This window comes from Camelus bactrianus, chromosome 9, assembly GCF_048773025.1.
Source record: "Camelus bactrianus isolate YW-2024 breed Bactrian camel chromosome 9, ASM4877302v1, whole genome shotgun sequence".
Lineage (NCBI taxonomy): Eukaryota > Metazoa > Chordata > Mammalia > Artiodactyla > Camelidae > Camelus > Camelus bactrianus.
This window is the reverse complement of record NC_133547.1, coordinates 69,318,512-69,328,558: the sequence shown is the minus strand read 5'-3', so window position 1 is coordinate 69,328,558 and position 10,047 is coordinate 69,318,512. Positions and strand designations below refer to the sequence as shown.

Below are 10,047 nucleotides of genomic sequence, written 5' to 3'. Positions count from 1 at the left end.
TCCATTGTGCAGCCAGCACTTACTGACACCTGCTCCTGGCCAGACCCTGCCCTAGGCAGTTGAGTGAATCAGATTCATCCAGCCCTCTGGACTCTCACAATTTAGGGGATGGACAGGGTGCAGAGAAGAATCCCCACCCCTGACTTTGCACTTCCCAGACTGGGAGGTACAAGCAAAGCCATACAATTTCCTGCAGGTTCCAGCTTCAGGATGGATGCCAGCCTCCAACAAAGCAGGTTCTGCAGACACAGACCACCTGATCTTCCTCCTCAGGGATACCCAGCCTCCATCCTGGGCTGCGTAATCCCTGAGGAGTACCTGTAGGGGTCATCCACTCCTTTTTCCTGGGAGGGCACCCCCGTCCCTGGGGGGGGGGGGTCATGTAGCACCACCATTAACAAACCCAGGAGGACTGGCTGACCAGCAGGTCCCTTGGGGGAGGATGTGGCCTGGATGGAATCAGCGTGCAGCAACTTTGAGAAATGGGCCAAGATCAATAACTGGCTCTTCAACGGAGAATGGAAGGTGGTGATAGAGGAAGGAAGCAGGAGATTCACCGCAGGGGAGGGGTGGGCAGGCTGGGCCTGGCGGCGGGTGGCGGGTCGGCAGGGCTTGGCGGGCGCCCAGACGCTGAGTGCGCCGCTGGAGAGGGCGCATTCACGAGCGCCGCGCTGACCGTGCAAAAGCAGCTGGGGCTCTTCCATAAGAGGAGATGTGCTCCGGAGACAGAAGGCAAGACCCGAGCAGGCTGGGGTCCACCCCTCGGCAGGCTGGCGGGGAGTAAAGACTCGCTCTCCAGGGGGATTTTATCACACTGGGGAGGGTGCAAAATCAACACATCTGGCCTCAGTGTCCTCAGATGTTCCCTGCAGGGCAAGGAAATCATCATCTCTCGGTCTGTTTGGCTCTTTTCCACCTGGCACTCTCCAGTCTTCTCCACACGCCTCTCCAGACCACCCCAGCTTTGTTTCCAAGGAAGAGGGAAATTACTTTGGCTTGTTTGTTTATTCCCTGTCTTGGTACCAGGCGCCCGAGGGGCCCGCAGTGGGCAGCCATGGGTGGGGGTGGCAGCCCTGGGCCAGGTTCTAACTCACAGCACCTTTCCTTTACTAGACTAGGGACCTCGGCCTCTACCTGAGCCAGAACCTTCCTTTTACAAATGAGACAAACCCAAAGAGGGGAGGTAACTTGGTCAAGACTGCCCAGTAAATTAGAGCCAGGCAGCACCCCCCGGCCCTGGCTTCTGATCCAGGCTGTTTGTATAACCTCTCACACCACAGCAGGGTCTCAGAATGAAACTGTGCTGTGAAATGACACGCCTGGGCTTTAATTCAAAAGATTCCAAGAGAAAAAGAGTTGGGGGAGGTTAGGAGCTAGAAGAAAAGATAGAGGCAAGATGTGGGTAATACTTAAAGCTGGTTGACTGAAGAGCTGGAGTTCACACAGCTCAGTCCTACAGCTCCCCTCAGACCTGACAGAACCACAGACCCCTGTGATGGATGCAGGTACAAACCCACCTTGGAGCCCCGAAGAGCACCTGTAGGGGCCAGAGCCAGTCACTGGGAGCTTCAAGGTCTGGTCCACCAGGGATGCCATCTCCCTGAAGTAGGATTTACCCCAAGACAGGAACCTCCAATAGAGAGAAAACAATGACCGACCTTGTCTGACCGCAGGCACCTAAGAGCATTGCTCACGGTTTCTGGGCTCCTGTCTTTACTCGGTACCTCTAACCTTTTTTTCTAATTCGGTGATTGTGAATAAATATTGTGGAAGATTGCAGTGCATTCAGTTAAACTGAGACAACCCTGTTGACCATTCCTGACAACCACTGTACATTTCCCAAAAGGAAATTTCAAAGTAAAAAAAAATCAGAAATTCATTTCCCAAATGAGGGACCCCACATAAAAGCTGGTCAATAGAAATGGATGAAATTGTCACCTTTCCTCCAAACCCCAACTTCCTTTCCCTTAGGATGCTCTGCCGAACAAGAGGTAATGTCCGCTGTTGGTGCTGACAAAGATTCTTTGCTTGACCAAACTTTAGACAGGCTCTCCCGAACCCTCTTCCCAACAAGGTCCATCTGTGTACTTCCTTCTAGAATCCAGTTCCAGCAAGACCCTACTAAGTCAGCTTACTGAGAATTCCCTGCCCTTAATATCTGATCAAAATCATCCCCACTACCCTCCAGATATCTGATCACCCTGACCTGCCTTCAGCCGGAATCTCTCAGACTTGATGTCTCCACTTAGTACTTTTCCATTCACCAATGTTGGCCCCTACCTACCCCGTGCTTCTTGGCTATGAATCCCCACTTGTTCTGGTTGTATTTGGAATTGAGCCCAGTGCTATACTGGAGTCTCTTTCCCCCTGTTGCAATACTTTTGTTGTTGTTGTTGTTTTAATAAAATCTATCTTTACTCCCTTAACCTCTATCCAACTCTAGTTCTCTTTAACAGTTTTTGGTGCTGTGAATCAAATCTGGATTGGAACTACCACCAAAGCCTCAAATGCAACACCAGGCCTCACAGGGCACACCTACCTAACCTTTTGTCTCCAGTCTGCTTGCTGGTTTGGGTATCTGGTGATTGAGTCCAGTGCTAAAATCCAGTGCTCTGGGTAAATGTCAAATGAAGCACAGTGAGGACAGATCTTGATTTTTAGGATTCCATGTACACTCTAGAAGCTGGGTTAGAGTCCCAGGCAAGCCAAGGCCAGGGTAGAGTCCTGGATTTCTCTGTAACCAGCTGGGTTGGAGCCCTAAGCAAGCAGCTGTTTGTAAGAAGCTGGGTTAGAGTCCTGGGTAAATAGAGGCTGGTTAAAGTCCTAGGCTTTCTGATTGTAAGAGGCTAGTCCCTGTAGGAACAGAGGCTGGGTTGGAAACCCATGTTTCTCTGTTCATAAGTGTAAAGGTACCATGAGTCAAGAACATGGGGGCTTCTTGATCGACTGGAAATCTCATACTCCGGCTGACCACATGCTTCTACAGCCTGAGCTTTCTTTCTCATTGGCAAAACTTTACCAAAAACTCTTGAGCCACTACAGCCTCTCTGGGGCTCTTGGGATCCAAATGAGTCCACCTGAGGGGAACCCGAGGGCAAAATGGAACAAAAATATCTGATGCACAATGGTCTGCTTTTTTCACTTGGTATGAAGAAGCCAGAAAGCAACTTAACAATTCAAATCTCATTCAAACTATTGAAGTTCTTAAACAGCATCTTCAGAATATTTTTCTAACCTAGTAAACCCCCTACACCCCTCCACAGCTCCCTCCCCCACCTTCAGCTCCCAGCTTTTCTTGATACCTGTCCTCCCCCAGTATGTCCTTCACCAGTGACACCCCAGCCTCTCAACTCCCCATAACTGTAAGGTTCTCCAGTCCCCATCTCTTGTAGCTGAAGCCCAGAGTGGCTGCTACCTGTTCTCAAGGGAGGCCAACAGAAGAGATAACATTTAAACTTTGGTCTTTGTGGAATTATATGCTATCATAAAGGAGTTTCCAAAAGAATCTCCCAAAAGAAAAGGGAAAGATTTACTGAACAATTGGAGACTGTTCTGGGGGCATATTCTCCAGATTCCCCAATTTATGTCAACTAATCCACCTACCAGTTGGCCCTGGGGATGCCCCACTTTGGTTTGAAAAGGCCAAATGGAACATTGTTCCTGAAGACCCTCAAGAGTCTCAATGACCCTGATTCTCAGCAGAAGATAAGGGAAGGAATAGAAAAATTACTAGGAGCCACCCCTCCCGTCTCTCTCACCAAAACTGATTGGCTGTGTATTAAAATTATAAGCAGCAAAGAAATGAAATGTGGCTTACCATTGGCATCAATTAGAGACAACATGGAAACAGCAGGGCTGCACCTGACTTCCCTAGCAGCCTCTGCTCTGGCCACAAGTTTTGTAAATGGTCTCAAACCAGAGCTCCGTGACTCATTATGGAGAAACGTATTAACCAGCAAAATGCAAACATGTCTGAGCTCCAGACGTTAGCCCAGCATTATGAAGATGCTATTTCCAGCAAACTGGAAAATATACAATACATGCTTATGGCCTTGCAATTAAAACAGCTAGAAGGACCTCAACATTTTCATCTATGGAAATTTCCAAAATCCTGTTCTCCTATTAGTCAAGACTCTTGCTGAAATTGTAAGAAGAAAAGACCCTGGCTCTGCCAGGAGTGGTCAGACCTCGAGAGGAGGGCAAAAGCCTGAGCCCACTCCTCACCAGAAAGCGAGAGAATTTACTCCAGGAAAATAAATGTCCAGGGCCCTCAACTGCCACCAAACTCACAAGGGGAGATAACCTTATGGGTTAAAAGGTCCCCACCACAGTTCTCATCGACATCATGGTAACACATTCCACCTCAACACCACTTGTCTCTTGACACCCTTCCCTGGAGTCAAGAACCTTACCTGCAGCCAGTTATGATAACTTACCTCATGATCTGCCTCCATCTCAACCCCTACTGTTTCTACAGGACCTCTGAAAGCTCCAAACGGCTTCCTCCTTGGTTCTACCTGCCCAGTAAGCCTTTTAGGAAGGCACCTTCTCATGAACTGGGGTATAAACATTCATTGTGCCTCTGAAGGATTTCTGTGGGTCCCTGACTCGTCCCCTTCACATCTGTCTCCTAATAGGCTTTTTTTTTTTTTCTTGGTCCAACTTCTCTGAGGTCCTTTGCCCTCTTTAATTAACATTTATTTTCCTGAAGATTTAAATCACCTATTAGAATTCCCTCTTACTTCTGGACAAAAACCTCCACTGATGTTGGATGCATCTGGCTGTAGAACCCCTTAAGGTGGAAATTGATCCTTCCATGCCCATCCCCAGATTTCCTGATGTCATTTAAGACCACAAGGCCTTGAGGGTCTCTGCCTGCTAATCAAAGATTTATTAGACAAAAACCTTCTAGTTCCTACCTCTGGCCCCTGCACTTCTGCCATCTGGACCATCAAAAAATCAAATGGGCAAGGATATCAGTTAGTCCAAGATCTGAGATTTCTCAAAATCATCAAACCCAGATTCACCACAGTGCCTGATCCTAGCACCATCCTGTCTGCTATTCCTCTCAGCACCCCATAGTTCACAGCCCTCAATTTGTGTTCCACCTTGTTTAGGATTCCCCTTTACAAGGAACTCCAATACTTGTTTGCCTTCACCTGGGATGATCAATAACATACGTGGACTGTTGTGCCCCAAGGATTTCCTGAGGCTCCTACTTACTCTCACACACCCCAAACGCCAATTCAAGGGAATTAAAATTCCCAGGAGACTCCGTTTTAATCCAATATGAAGATGACCTCCTTCTACGTTCTGGCAGTTATGATAGCTTCTTCCTTTTGGACACTGAATACCTTCTTACGGTATTAGCAAAAAAAAAAAAAAAAATGGCCACAAGGTAGCTAGAGACAGAATTCAACTATGCTCTGCGTGTCTGATATCTGGGTCATGATATTTCAGCTCCAGATAAAACTATCTCCACAGACCGGAGGCTCTGCTATTCAACACTTTCCTCTTCTTAAAAGAGAATGACAACTGACAGGTTTTGGGGGCGGGGAGACGTCTTGTAGGATATTGCAGGACATGGATACCAGATTTTACTATGACTGCGTCATCCCTCTATGCCATGACTAGGGAGGCACCCCCAGACCCAGTGGTCCAGGACCCCCTCATCCAAAGATGTTTGTGAGAACTTAAGGGCTCTATGCTTTTACCTCCCATCCTGAAATTTTCCAATTACTCTCTGCCTTTTTCCTTGTTTGTGCGTGAATGAGAGGCTCACACCCTCAGAGTGTCATCCGAGAAGCATGATGGACCTCTGGGATATTATAGTTGGGCCTTCAACCCCGCAGCTAAGGCATAGCCCCCTTGCTCGTGAGCCAAGGCTACCGCATCAAAGCTTGTCCACGCTCCCTCTGATTTAGTATGAGATCGTCTGTTTGATATACATGTCCCTCGTGCTGCACCGGCCGTAGTGCTTCAAGAAAACACACAGTACTCTTCTGCCTCTCGACTCACCTGTTACGAAATCCTGCTACTCTCTCCTTCTCATGTCACCATACAGAGCTGTCAAGACTTTAACGCTGCCAGGGGGAGGGATAAGTTAGGAGCTTGGTATTAACAGATACTAACTACTATATATAAAATAGATAAACAACAGCTCCTACTGTATAGCACAGGGAATTATATCCAATACCTTGTAATAACCTATAATGGAAAAGAATCTGATAAACAATATATATATGTGTGTATAACTGAATCACTTTGCTGTACCCCAGAGACTAACGCAACACTGTAAAACAACTATACTTCAATTAAAAAAAAATTTAATCCTGCCACCTTGCTTCCTTTATCCACTGATGGAACGTCTCACAACTGTGTCATTAACACTAGATCATTATTCTATCCTAGGTGAGCTTTATCAGAAAACCCCCTCCTCCAAGTTGACCTCACTCTTCGTGTCAGTGGCTCCTACCTCTGGAAGGAAGATGGGGCCTTCCAGGCTCAATATGCCATCACTGATCAACATAAACCTCTAGAACATCGAGTCTTGCCAAATGTCAGATCAGCCCACGTAGCTGAGTTAATTGCTCTCACTTGGGCTTGCGTAACAGCAGAAGGAATGAAGGTTATGCTGCGAGCCACCATACCTGTGGATTAGTGCATGATTTTGGTACGTGATAGAAACAGAGAGGACACAAGACACATAAAAAATGGGCCCCAAATAGCAGAACTTCTAGAGGCATTTTTATTACCCCAGCAGATGGTTAAAACTGAGGGAAACAGCGCAAAAAAAAATCAGATGAGGCCCAACAAGTATGATGAATTAGCAGCCTCTTCCCCAACCACCCAAGAATCCAAGCAGTTTCCAAGCCTTGGGACTATGTCCCCTGCATCCTGCTTTGAGGCCCTAGACCCCAGTGGGATTAGTCCCCTTCCCTTGAGAGAGAGCACTAATTTAAGATAACGCCTAAGGAAATCATAAAAGAGGTCCGCATGGCCCAAATAACAGCAAAAGACTCAGCAAGCACTGGATGGGGAAAAGCTGGGTGTCTGAGCCACTCAGATGGACTTTGGAATCACCGAGATGGCTCCCTGGTAGCTAGCTCTTAAGTCTCTCCCGAGTATGGTGTGTATGGTTTGCACAACATGACTCACATGGAAAGGACAAAATGCTGGGTGTAGTAGACAAACAGTAGTTTGGACCCTTTGGTTTTATTTGGATGAGGCAGTTCACTTTTCTCACCTACCAGAAAAGTAACCCTGGAAAAACCGTCAAGGTGGGGCAAGGAAGGGAGGCAGCTGCCCTCAGATCGTCCTTCGCTGGCAAATAGATTGTATCCGGTTACCAACCGCACAAGGCAACCAACATGTCCTTGCTCTCGCCTGCCTGTTTTCTCAATGGTTAGAGGCCCTCCCTTGCCGGAATACCTCAGCAATATCAGGTGCCAATGTGTTTCTGCAACAAATCTTCCCCACTTGGGTTATCCCCTCCACCGTCTCTAGTGACCCACGTTTCACTGGTAAAATTATACAGGAAATCGAAAAGGCAACACAGTAGTCAAAGACTCCACTGCCCTAACCATGCTCAGCTATCTGGTGCCCTAGAAAGAGCCAACAGCATCCTCAAGACCAAATCAGCTAACCTGTCTGAAGAACTGGACTTACCACGGCCACAAAAACTGCCCGTTGCTCTTGTGCCTCTCAGATCTTCACCCCTATTGCCACACAAGCTACCCCCTTTTGAAATGATCACAGGAGGGCCATTAAGGATGCCTTATTCATCTTGTCTAGTGGAAGATTCTAACTTCATGTGACAACCCTGAGATACTTGTCAAGGATTAACAGAATACACTCAATCCTATAATCAACAAGTCAAGCCTTCCCTTGACTGACTTCCCTTTACAACTTCCTGATCATCCCTCAAATGACTCACAAGTAGGCGATGGAGTATTCTAGAAATGCCACCATCGGAAAACCAATCTTGAGCCCCAAAGGGACCTTATACCGTTTTACTCATTGCTCACACTGCTGTCAAATCACAGGGTATTCAACCTTGGACTCATGTTTTACAACGAAAGAAATACAAGAGCTTTTCAGGTTGCAGAAGGATTTCAAGCAGGGACCTCAAACTGAGGCTCAATAGAGAGCTCCCTGCAACCCCCCACACCAAGCAGATGACGGCCAGAAGCAGATCCTCCATGATACTTGGAACAAGTAGACGATGTCAGGAGGTGGTCAGCTGCCACTCAAGACCACGGAACAAGACCCACCTGGGTGCTCCCCCCCCTTTCTCCTCTGCTTCTTGTCCTTACCATTTGTCTGGAGACCCTTCCTGCTCTTCCCACAATAACTCTGAGTTCACCATGACTTGTCCTCACCTGAGATGAGTCTTTATTTTTATCTCTCCATCCCTAAAGTTATGAGTTCCTGCTCCTCTCCCACGCCCTGTTTTCCCCTGCCTCTCAGCAAGACTATTTGCCCACAGAACCTTTAAGCTTGGGAGGAACTCATTGCCACAGACTGCTGGTATGGTCCTCCCTTTCCTGTGTGCACAAATGGTATTGCCCAGATCCCTTTGATCAATCAGAATACCTGTTTTGCTGTAACCCATCCTCTCTTTCCCTCCACAATTTTAAAGTGTACAATCCCCCACTGTGAGAAAAACCCTGCACCTATTCTAGTCTGTTGTCACATGGGTCATGTCTGTTGCCACGTCATTTTACCATGGGCCCCTTTCTGAGAATGAGCATTCATCATTATATTTACCTAGCTGTCACTGAATCCAACGTAAAACCCCCATGCCACTGGATATCCCTCATATAAGTGGAAATAATCCCACTGCCCCTCTCAGTCTAATTTCTGGGATCCAACCCAACCACACAGGGACCTCCTTCAGACAAATCTTGTCTCCACCCTCAAATTTAGCATCCTTTGGTTTACCCTCCATCATCAAATACCTATCTCTATGCCCCCTGGCTAACTTCAGGTGATTCTTCTTTAGTCTGTGGAACTCAAGTTTATTGGCTGTTACCTGCCAACTGGGCCAGATCTTGCCACTTTGCCAATTTACCAATCCCTTCATCTCACTCTAGGCCCCACAATCTTCTTCCTGTCTTAAATAATCTCTAAAACAACCACCCCCTCCCTCAGGTTCATCTCACACTCATTATAGGAACAAAAGGGATCCGGGACATCACAGATCCCCTTGTGAATGATCTTGGTTCCTGGGGAGACAATTCAGAAAAAACAGCTACAGAACTGGGCCTTCATTCCATGCATGACCTCAGTACTTTTCTGGCAAAGGTTTGCCACCTTTTGGGTACCATCCACAAGAATCTTATCGCCTGGCTCAAGAAGTTAGACTCAACAACAGAATCATCTACTCATTGCCGAAGCAATTCACTTTGTCCTCGAATAACATCCACTGGCCTCAAATTGGTGACTCACCAACAACGAGAAACCCAGAGTGCTGTTCTCCATAAATGCATCACCCTGTATACGACCCAAAAGAGGGGCTCATGCACAATGGTCGGAAGCAACTGTTGCACCTTTGTCCCCAGCAACCTACCTGACATCGCCGCCATAACCAGGAAGGTTCAAGAGGTGAACAAAGAAGTGTGCGCATCACTGCCATTGCGCTCACACTACCCACTGAAGAAGGACAACAGATTCTGGGAGTTCTGGTAGAAGGTCTGCGAAGTTAGGCACAAGGACCAGTTCAGCCTCTAGTCCTCATCTTCGCATTTATCTTCAAGGTATCCCTCTCATCAAATGTCGGTGTGTCATACAGTACAGCTATTGTCAACCATCATCAAGTCTCAACAGATGATTCAGCTGGTTCTAAATGAATAGAAAACAACCAAAGAGAAATGGACGTATATTGATCAGAGAAAAGAATACCTCTTCTTCCCTTGAACAAAAAGGGGATCTGACAAAGATTCTTTGCTTGTCCAAACTTTGGTCAGTTCCCTTGAACCTTCTCCCCAACAAGGCCCATCCCTGTACTTCCTTCTAGAATCCAGTTTTAGCCAGAATCTTGCTAAG

The 10,047-nt window shown here is 47.2% G+C and overlaps 1 long non-coding RNA gene across 1 annotated transcript in view; it reads right to left on the bottom strand.

Moving 5' to 3' along the window:
* LOC141578679 (uncharacterized) overlaps nt 1–10,047 on the bottom strand; it is a 30,778-nt gene that overhangs the window by 6,953 nt on the left and 13,778 nt on the right. The window contains exon 4 of the long non-coding RNA XR_012509274.1: nt 9,572–9,843. This is a non-coding gene — a long non-coding RNA (uncharacterized LOC141578679). The remainder of the gene's footprint in view (nt 1–9,571; nt 9,844–10,047) is intronic.